This window comes from Capra hircus, chromosome 9 (genome assembly GCF_001704415.2).
Source record: "Capra hircus breed San Clemente chromosome 9, ASM170441v1, whole genome shotgun sequence".
Classification (NCBI taxonomy): domain Eukaryota; kingdom Metazoa; phylum Chordata; class Mammalia; order Artiodactyla; family Bovidae; genus Capra; species Capra hircus.
The window spans coordinates 60,151,225-60,163,027 of record NC_030816.1 but is presented as its reverse complement, the minus strand read 5'-3'; the positions used below and the strand labels follow the sequence as shown (position 1 = coordinate 60,163,027).

General features: G+C 35.0%; 1 protein-coding gene across 2 annotated transcripts in view; it reads left to right on the top strand.

The window, feature by feature from the left end:
- Window positions 1-11,803, top strand: part of HBS1L (HBS1 like translational GTPase) — an 87,356-nt gene that overhangs the window by 25,576 nt on the left and 49,977 nt on the right. The window lies entirely within an intron of this gene.

Sequence of the window (11,803 nt, the reverse complement as noted above, 5' to 3'; positions counted from 1 at the left end):
GATGGGAAAATGGGTACTTAAACACATTGTTATGTTTATTACAGTGTGTATGGGATGCATGACATTACACTCTCCGAAGCTGACATCTTTGTCTTCCTGATCCAAGCTGCGACCTCCTCCTGTTTCCTCTCTTTATTAGCAATATCAGCATCTTCCCAGTTGCTCAAGCCAGAAACCTAGGTAGCATCATTGTTGATTTTGCTCCCTCATTTATTTCTTATAATTGTTGTTGTTTAGTTGCTAAATTGTGTCCAACTCTTTTGTGACCCCATGGACTGTATAGCCTGCCAGGCTCTTCTGTCCATGGGATTTTCCAGGCAAGAATACTGGAGTGGATTGCCATTTCCTTTTCTGGGGGATTTTCCCGACCGAGAGATCGAATCCAAGTCTCCTGCCTTACGAGGCAGATGTTTTTTTTTACCACTGAGGCCCCTGAGAAGCCCTGTAATTGATTCCAGTCCTATTATTTCTTCTTTTTGCTAAGTCACTTCAGTCGTGTCCGACTCTGTGTGACCCCATAGACAGCAGCCCACCAGGCTCCCCTGTCCCTGGGATTCTCCAGGCAAGAACACTGGAGTGGGTTGCCATTTCCTTCTCCAATGCATGAAAGTGAAAAGTGAAAGGGAAGTTGCTCAGTCATGTTTGACTGTTAGCGACCCCATGGACTGCAGCCCACCAGGTTCCTCCGTCCATGGGATTTTCCAGGCAAGAGTACTGGAGTGGGGTGCCATCGCCGCCTTCTTTGTGAATAAGTAATTACATGTGTGTACATATACAGTTGATTGATCTTGCTTGTGGTAGTTATATTTTATAAAGTCATAAATGAGTGAACACTGAATGAAATAGGCAGACACTGACTTAGCAAAAACTGAACCATTGCTCCCATAAGAAATACGAGGTTAGGTTCCTATGATCCTCTGGTCACAACATTTTTGTCAAACAATCAATACATGACCTTGTTTTATGTATATTTAAAGACACTTTATTTAATATATATTATTGATTCATTGAAATTGAACTCATAGCCAGTAGCACTATAACTTAATGCCTAACACTAACATTATCTACTATGCATTTTTTTAATTTCTAAGGTACATCACAGCTGCTTTGTGCTTAACACTAGACAGTGCTTCAGACTACTCTTGGGGACCATTTTAAACAGCAAAATCACCAACTAATATTACAGGGTGAAAAATGTGGCATTTAAGAGGTCATGAAAAAGGATGCTGCTTTATGAGAGTTGAAACAAGAAGGCAGAATGCATCTTATTTGACCTCAGTTGGCAACATACATGTTGGGCTACTAAAATTTTTTACTGTTCTGCACTGTCCACAAGAGACTGCAAAGTGCTGAAAGTCGTGGTTTTTAGTGACTAGCTGAATCCATGAATATGGAATCTTCAAGTGCGGATTGATTGTCCACTTTTTGATCCATTTTCTTTGTTCTTATTACTGCTTTTTCTCTTAAAGACTATTACCTTTGGGCAGAATTCCTAAAATATTTAACTGGCTTTTTTACTTTCTCTCAGACACTTTCTACAATACAGGTAGAGTGAGTTTTCCAAAATGTAGTTCTAATTTTCTGTTGCCCTGTTTAAACCCTTCATTTTATTGTAAGACCTTTTGTCATCTGGTTTCTCTTTGTGTTGCTCACTACCCAAATCCACCCAAGAACACCTACCTGAGTTTCCTCTGCTTCTATAGTGCTTTGCCCTTTCCCCTCCATTTCTCCTCCTGGTAATTAGATCTTGAGGCTGTAGTTCATGTGTCACTTTACTCCTAAACCTGGGATAGGGGAACCGTCTTGTGTACCTGTAATTCACTGTATTCCTTTTTATTGCCACCTCATGTAAAATCATAACCTCTGCCATACATTTAGCCTCTTTCTCTGGTAAGCCTGCCTTATTGTTCCTCGCAACCCTTACATCGTCTGTCATTGTGTGTGCACACAGTTTTATTTCCCTCCTCTTCTTTGTAACCCCCCTAACCTCCCCCCCACAACCATGCAACTTCTATGAATGTAACGTCTTTATTGCTATATTCCCAGCTTAGAATATATCTGGCACATACATGTAGGAAAGAATTTAAAGTAAAAAGTGAGTTTCACTCTTAAATACTGTTCCACATCTTATTCCCTAGAGGAAGCTGTAAAGCAAATCTGTAAAAAAATATTTTATATTTCTCTGGAAACTATTTTTGTGTTAGACATAGCAGATTTGTATACATAACATTATACAAATGGGAGGATACTGTAACACTTCAATATCTGTATCACTTCGCATGCTAAGTATATTGCAGGTTTTTCCTTACCAGCATATAGACATCAATCTCATTCTTTTTAAAAGCCACATAGAATTCCATATTAAATAGCCCATGTTAACATTTTAACTTATTATCACTACTGACTCCTGAATGAACATCCTGTGTTTCTACTGATTGATTTTCTAGGCCCATAAGTATGTACTTAATTTTTGATAGATATTGTCTAATTGTCCTTAATAGAACCTGTGCTAATTTCCTTCCCACACAAGTTTATGAGTGCATTTTGTTCAAATTCTCACAGATAGGATTATTGCTCTTTTGGGTATTATGCCAACCTGATAATTGGAAAGTATTCTTATCATTTGTTTATATGTCTTAAATGAGTGAAACTGACTACTTTGTCACACGTTTGAATCTATTTGTATTTCTTAGAACTACCTATTCCTAATCTTTGATGATTTTTCTGCTGGCTCTCCTTCATAATGACTTCTAGGAATATGTGTGTGTATTTAATGTATTTGATTTTTATATTTAAATTCTAAGAAAATTAATCCTTTTGTTATGTGCATGGAAAATATTTTTTCTTTGTCATCTTTTAGATCATTTATAAGACAAATTGTTGATTTTATATATATAAATTAAAGTTTTGTATTAAAAGTTTCTAATTCATATTAAAATTTATAAAGTAAATTAATAAAATATATTAAAATAAACAATAATTTGATATTCATAAAATGAGTATTTAATACTAATAATAAAGTATATTAAAAAGTAAAGTACATTAAAATAAATTTAATAAAGTATATTAAAGTTTACTAATCTTTTATGGGTTTTTGTTTGAAAGTTCTACTTTACTACAAGATAATTTTAAAAAATTGCGTCTTCTCTGTGTTTAGCAGATTCTCTCTCTTTTTTAAAAAAAAATTTGAGTGTTTGATTTAGCTGCTACAGGGGGTAAGGAAGAAACACAGTTTCCAACATTTTTTCTTTTTCGATAGCTCAGTTTTTCACAGTTACTTTTTGTTGTATTATATGTCCTTTTTCTTTTTTAACCTGATTTGAAACGCCATCTTTGACGTATGCTAAATTTTCCTCTCTCCATCTGTCTTGCATTTTTTGAGACTCTGTGCTGTTCTATTTTTTTGTCTTGTTCTGGGCCAGTATCAAATTTTCAATTACTATAGCTTTATGTTAACTGTTAATTTTTAAATGTCTTATAGCCTGTCTTGTTTTTTTAGTCGTCTTTTTCATTTAGTGTTGTTCACTTGCTAAGTCGTGTCCTACTCTTTGTCACCCCATGGACTGCAGCATGCCAGGCTTCCCTGTCCATCACCATCTCCCAGAGTTTGCTTAAACTCATGTCCATTGAATCAGTGATGCCATCCAACCATCTCATCCTCTGTCGTCCCCTTCTCCTCCTGCCTTCAGTCTTTTCCAGCATCAGGGTCTTTTCCAGTGAATTGGCTTTTCACGTCATGTAGCCAAAGTATTGGAGATAACCTCGACATCAGTCCTTCCAATAAATATTCAAGGTTGATTTCTTTTAGGATTGACTGGTTTAGTCTCCTTGCTGTCCAAGGAACTCTTGAGAGTCTTTTCCAGCACCACAGTTCGAAGACATCAATTCTTGGGCGCTCAGTCTTCTTCATGGTCCAACTTTCATATCTGCACATGACTCCTGGAGAGACCATACCTTTCACCATATGGACCTCTATTGGCAAAGTGAAGTCTCTGCTTTTTAATACATTGTCTTGGTTTGTTATAGCTTTTCTTCCAAGGAGCAAGTGTCTTTTAATTTCATGGCCACAGTCACCATCTGCAGTTATTTTGGAGCCCAAGAAAATAAAGTCTGTCCCAGTTTCCATTTTTTCCCCATCTATTTGCCAAAAGGTGATTGGACTAGGTGCTGTGATATTCCTTTTTTCAATGTTGGCTTATAAAAGCCAGCTTTTTCACTCTCCTTTTTCACCTTCATTAAGAGGCTCTTTAGTTCCTCTTTGCTTTCTGCCATAGGGTGCTATCATCTTCATATCTGAGGTTGCTGAAATTTCTCCCAGCAATCTTGATTCCAGCTTGTGATTCATCCAGCCTGGCATTCCACATGATGTACTCAGCATAGGAATTAAATAAGGGTGACAATATAGAGCCTTGACATACTCCTTTCCCAATTTTGAACCAGTCAATTATTTCATGTCCAGTTCTAACTGTTGCCCCTTGACCTGCATACAGGAGGCAGGTAAAGTGGTCTGGTATTCCCATCTCTTTAAGAATTTTCCACAGTTTATTGTGATCCATATAGTCAAAGGTGAGAAAAAAATAAACTGTCTTCATTAGGCAGTAAACATTACATTATTAAATGGAGTTTCTAGTATTGGGCTAGTCTTGTATTATTGGAGCATTCCTGTTTGGTCATGGTATATATATATTTTTAATGGAATGGATTTTATTTGAAAATATTTTATTTAAAATTGTTCTGTCTATTCATCAGTTCAGTTCAGTTCAGTCACTAAGTCGTGTCCGACTCTTTGCGACCCCATGAATCGCAGCACACCAGGCCTCCCTGTCCGTCACCATCTCCCAGAGTTCACTCAGACTCACGTCCATCGAGTCGGTGATGCCATCCAGCCATCTCATCCTCTGTTGTCCCCTTCTCCTCCTGCCCCCAATCTCTCCCAGCATCAGGGTCTTTTCCAATGAGTCAACTCTTCGCATGAGGTGGCCAAAGTACTGGAGCTTCAGCTTTAGCATCATTCCTTCCAAAGAAACCCAGGGCTGATCTCCTTCAGAATGGACTGGTTGGATCTCCTTGCAGTCCAAGGGACTCTCAAGAGTCTTCTCCAACACCGCACTTCAAAAGCATCAATTCTTCGGCACTCAGCCCCTTCTTCACAGTCCAACTCTCACATCCATACATGACTACTGGAAAATTGTCTATTCATAAAATTATACAATTGTACGTATGTGTTCTTTGTCATGTTTTGGTTTCTCTTGTGATAGTTTTTTAGAGAATTTAGAATTTTCTTTATTCTTATAATTTGAAGGGCAGTGAAATTTGTTTTATGATAGAAAATTATCTTTCAATATTCTAAGGTCAGCTTGGGAAGTTTTAATTTTCTGAGTAAATGATCTATTTCATCTGGTTGACAGATGATTTTGTTTTGCATTATAGCAAACATTGTCTAGTAGTAGTAGTAGTAGTGTGAAATGTCAAACGCAGAGAATAATGTATCAAGTACTTATAAACTTGCCATTTAGATTCAACAGAAGATAGCATTTTGCATTACACATTTCTGGTATTTGTTTGTCTTTGTTTTAAGAAATATATTGTTAGATTGGAATCCGAGTTCTGCATTTTTCTTGTTTCTCCCTACTCCCTTGAAGTTGAAATGCATTGTTCCCATTCTCTCTTTCTTAACTTTTGTCTCTGTGGCTACTGTTTTTCTTATGAAAACTGTATTTGCTGTAACGTGGATTCTTTTAGTTGCTATTTTCTGTATTCTTTTAGAGCTATTGTTATTTTCTGGATAATCCCCATTTTAATTTTGATTTTCTTTTTAAGTCAAGAATCGAAGTGTTCTTTTTTTCTTAAATCCCAGTTTGCTGTGGGAGTTTTATTTGCTATTTTTGTTATAATTTTTGATTTCATTGTGCTCTCATCAGAGAATGTGGTTGGTACATTTTACTTTTTGAAGTTTATTTGGTTTTTCTTTGTTGTCCAGTGTAGTTTTATAGTTATTTCATAGGTTAATGTCAGTAATATAAATTCAGTCTGACTAATCCATAATATATTTCTGTTACTTTTCAAATTTTACAGAATAATAACGTTACCATTTTAAAAAATTTTGTCAACTTTAAACAGTATGTATGTGCTGATCTTTTATGAAAGATGAAGAAATTGACACACATACTTCACCTCCTCTTTCTTATAATTTTTATTAATATTTTAAGTTTTTAGGGGAAGTATTTATCTTTATACCTCTTTTTTAAACCTTATTAACTGAATTACTGACTTTAATCAGTTCTTTGATGAGTCCTCACTTTAAAAGTTGAGCTCATCAGAGTTACATTTTTTCATACTTGACCTCTTCTTTCCCTTTATCTCCTGATGATTTTAGTCATATTATTTAATGTAGTGCCAAAAATTTTAACTTTCCTTAGATTTTGTACTCAATTTTTCCTTAGTTTTTAACCAACTGTAGTTATGTTAAGCTTGATTGGTTTCTCATGATTAGGCCTCTATTTATCACTTGTTTGACATCTTTTCCATCTCTCACCTTCCCCTCCCCCAAAATATACATTTGAAATTTTCCCTAAGCTGTTGAATATATAAAAATGATTCTGTGACCTATATCTGCATTAAAATAATAATCCCTGGCTTGACTTTTTTTTCTGGAGGTTCTTGCAGACATTGCTCTTCAGTTTTCTATCATATATACTTGTAGCATGGCTTTTTAAATTTCTGAAAGTAGTTGTATTTTTTGTTTGTTTTGATTTTTTCAATCTGTATTTCTTGTAAGCTCGGCTGGCTTCTTTTTCACTTTTTTCTTCTGTTTTTTTTATCTTTTATTTTGTGTATGTGTGTGTGTGGAGGGAGGGTATGGGTTTTGAGGGGAAAATGAGATAGAAACATCTTTACTTTGTCTTTTTAACTGGATATATTTTTCCAGCAAACCCACTCCAATATTCTTGCCTGGGGAATCCCATAGACAGAGGAGCCTGGTGTACTACAGTCCATGGGGTCTCAGAAGAGTCAGACTTAGGAACTAAATAACAACAGTCTTCCCAGCAACACTTGATTAGATTAAATGCCCCAAATAGCGGTGAAGCTAGATAACTTGAGACGTTTGTGAATAATTTCTTTTCGGGGATGTGGTATGACAGACTTTGCTCCAAAACCTTAGGTGCTCAGGTATAATAATTCCCCTGACTATAGCATCCTGTCTCTGTGGTAACATACCGCTGAAGTCTAGGAGAAAGCTTTTTTAATTGCGCGTATTTGGGAGCATATGCGCACACACACACACACGTGTTTTGGCTGCACTGGGCCCTCTGAGGTGTGCGGGCGCTTTGTTGCGCACACCGGGCCTTCTCCAGCTGCAGCACTTGAGCTCTGCCGTGCTCGGGCTCAGTGGTTGTAGCGCTGAGTATGATGGGCTTAGTTGCCCAATCAGGGATCAAACCCACATCCCTTGCATTGGGAGGTGGATTCTTAACCACTCTACTAAAAGGGAAATCCCTCAGTGTATTTGTATTCTTAGAATTTTGGAATGAGAACTTAATGTCTATGTGAAAATTAACCTTTTATTCTGTAATAAGTTAGAACTCTTCAATTTCTAAGGTGATGTATTAAATATTTATGTTTCTCCTTAACTTAGACAACATTTGAGTTCATTTTATAAGCATATGTAATATTGAACCATTATAGCAAGTATAAATAACCTTAGACTAGGTTATCATATAATTTTGCTATACATTTGTATGGGTGAACTGCTAAAGGAGTATATATTTAGGGATTAAAATCATGGGACAATCTGTTTTCTGTTGATAGTTTTTTGTCACCTTAAACCTACCAGGAGGGGAGGGATTCACTACCAAAACTATAAAACTAAGTAGCATTTTTTTTTTTCCACAAAGAAATCCAGAAATTGAAATGCACATATTATTATTGTTTGAAAGGAAAATTCTGGGCAGAAGAATCGTACTATTTATGCTCTAAAATTTTATAATTAGTCAACCTTAGAAGAGAAAGTTGTCGACAGAATGAATGCTTCTTTGTAAAATTAAGCATTTTAACTCTTTTGATTGCTGTTGAGGCTTTTTCTAACACTGGGTTTATTTAGATTCTTTTAGAAAAATACTTGATCTAAAAAAAAGTAAACATGAAAGAAAAAGTAGTTGGTCCACAAGTACGGAAGAAGGAGTCACACATAATTTAAATTTAACATTTTAGGGACTTCCTGGCCACGCAGTGGTTCAGACTCCACCTTTCCACTGCAGGGACACAGGTTTGATTCCTGGTCACAGATGTAAGAGCCTACATTCCATGTGGTGTGGCCAAAAAAATACATTTAGCATTTTATATGGTTCTTAGAATTGGTATGTCCATTGCATTAATCATAGCTGTAAGAAAAGTCATTGTTTACAAGTGTTGGAGGCTTTGGAGAAATATATTTAATTTTCTTATTTGGAGAAATACACTTGAATACTAAAATTTTTCTTGAGTAGAATTGGTTTGCTCATACGGTTTAGAAACCTGTTATGCATAATTTTCCTTTCCCTTTTGAATTTATTCTGGTTTTACCTTTCAAGTGAAGTTTTCATTTACAAAATAGAGCCTAATTTTACATGAGGATATAGTTAATTTGCAGGCATTGTTTTGATAGTTTTGTAGTATTAATAGTCTCTTAAACAAATGTCATATACTGGATATCTACTATAGTGTATACTACTATTTGAATATCTATGAAGTATTATTTGTAACTGTACTCAGATGATGATTATCATAGTCTAGTCTTGCTTCTCAATGGCAAATTGTTCCCTAGAGATTACAAGAAATTAAAGATAAAGCAGAGCTGTAGACACTTGCAATAAGGCCTTTTTTAAAAAAAAAACTTAACTGCACTGTATTTCTCTCTTTCTTCAGCATAACCTAAGTAACTAAATAGACATAATAGTGATATTAAATTTTTAGGAGGATATGTAACCTCTTTTTCTCCCTTCTCAGATCAAATATATTATGAGATTTTTATCCTTGAAGTAAAGATTATGATTAACTTGAAAAGTGTACCTTACAAAGAAAAATTATTAATACAGCATGTTATGAACAGTTCTGAATTTATATGAACTTTTCACTAATGTACTTAAATATATATTTTATTTTGCTTTAATCTTTTCATAGGGAGTTATATTTAGCTGGAATTTTTTGATTTCCTCTTTTAAGTATATTTTTCTTTGAAAAGTCTTCTCATTAATTTTTCACTGAGTTAATTTTATTGAAGCAGTTAGAAGAATTTTATACTTGCACAGAAAGCTTCAGAACTAATTGGCTTTCTGCTTTAAAATTATGTGGGCTTTTAAAGGAAGTGGTTTATTTCAGTTAAAAAACTTAAGTAGTTCAGAATGTTCTCAGATATGTCTTAAGATTCTCTTTGTGTATACACCTACACTGGAAAAACTGAAGCACTAATTGCTTAATTTAAAAATAATTTGCTTTAGACTCTCAAAACAGCCTGTCTTCCTTCGTATAGCCAGTACCATGTAAGAATTGCATGAATGTTAGAGTTTTCTTTTCATCCTAATTACCTTGCTTTTTAAACCATAGAAATTGTAATCAGATTACGTATATTTGTATATACTTTCTTGTTTCATTCCAAGGCAATTATAAATCCTTTTAAATATTTTTTGGGGTGAAAGAATTGCTAAGTATTTAGCTAGGGATTAGGATGGATTAGAATGGGAACTGATAAATACAGTTCAATTTAGCTAGCATTTATTGCATGTTCACTTTTTGTCAGAAAATTATGGTGGTCACTGGGGACATAGATTTATACCCCAGACTTTTCCCTAGAATTTTATAGTAGCCCCTCAGGAGCTAAGTCTGATTTAATAGAAGCATCAAATATAGCCAAGGTGTTTTCCCTTGGCTATGTGTAAAAGTGTTCTGTTCTGGAAACTACCACTTCTCAAGGGGAGATAGGGGAGTGAATTAATGCATTGAAGGTAAACTTTGTGTCAGGCTTTGTATATATTTTATTTGGTTTTTACAAGAATCTGTGAGGTAGGTGGAAGAAACTGAGGTGCATGTGAAATAAATAATTTGCCATACTTCACAGCTATTAAGAGCAAATTGTAACTCAAATTGAGTTCTTTTGGACTTGGACATCCTTTAAGTTTTTTTTTAAATTTTGACTTATTTAAAATTGAAGTATAGTTAATTTACAGTATTGTTAGTTGAACACACTTTTCATTGTTATATATTACTTGCAACAAGTTTTATATTGTAAACTTAATCTTGTTTTGTGGTTCTTTGTGTAACTTAAGGATAAAATTAAATCTCTTATTGGGGGAATCAGCTTTATCGTTAGTGAGATACTTCAGAATTATTTTCAACTATTTTTTTTACTATATTACTTAGAGGTGTTGGCATAGCTATATAGAGAATTGATATCAGTTTTTAAATCCTTGTAAATTAGTGGTCATATAGTATGAAGTCCTTTTGTAGTTCATTAAATTTTAAGTCACTGTGTGGTCTTTGATTCCTTACTTAAGCAAACCAACAAAATTCTGTTTGATTTAAAAATCCTGAATTTTATTTTTTTAATAGTTGTTAGCTTAGTGCCATCTTTAAGCAAATGCTCAAATAATAAATGATAGTATTTATTGAGTAAAACTAGAAAGTCCAAATGAGCCAGTGGATACTTAATCCCTTTATGCAGAATTCAGAACTATTCTTATTTTGATGCATTTACACAGTAACGGTAGGCAAGATTGATGAACACTTCAGTTCAGTTCAGTTGCTCAGTCCAACTCTTTGTGACCCCATGAACCACAGCATGTCTGACTCTTTGTGACCCCATGAACTGCAGCAACCCCAGGCCTCCCTGTCCATCACCAACTCCTGGAGTCCACCCAAACCCATGTCCATCAAGTCGATGATGCCATCCAACCATCTCATCCTCTGTCATCCCCTTCTGCTCCTTCCCTCAATCTTTCCCAGCATCAGGGTCTTTTCCAATGAGTCAGCTCTTCGCATCAGGTGGCCAAAGTATTGGAGTTTCAGCTTCAACATTAGTCCTTCCAGTGAACACCCAGGACTGATCTCCTTTAGGATGGACTGGTTGGATCTCCTTGCAGTCCAAGGGACTCTCAAGAGTCTTCTCCAACACCACAGTTCAAAAGCATCAATTCTGTGCTCAGCTCTCTTTATGTCTAACTCTCACATCCATACATGACCACTGAAAAACACTTACTACACACCAAATATTGTACTAAACTCTTTATACTTATTCATTTATCACATTTAGTGTAGTCAGTATTTAATAAATCATGTCAAGTAGGGATTTTCTTTTTTTTAATTCTTGCGTCACCAGGAGGTTCTGAGGCTGAAAAATGGCTAAACACCTTACCCAGGGCCATAAAACTGGTAAATTGTGGAGCCAAAATTCAGAATAAAATGCTTCTAATATAGTAAAGTCCTCTTTTATAGTTTGTGTATGTTTTTCTTCATATAGGAAATATTAGTTCTTTTTTTAAAAAATGGGGCCACTTCATTTTTTAACCCATTTAACTTAATCATGTACTACAGACTTTAAAACTTTTTTTACTTTGGTAAATTCTGTTTTCAATTGTGGTAAAATACAGATAGCATGAAATTTATTCACTGTTTTTAAGCATATAGTTCAGTAGTGTTAAGTATATTCACATTGTTATGCCATCAGTCTCCAGAACTTTTCCATCTTATAAACTGAAACTCAGTACTCATTTAACAACTCTACATTTTCCCCTTCTCAAGTCCCTAGCAACCACTCAGACCTTTGTTGGTA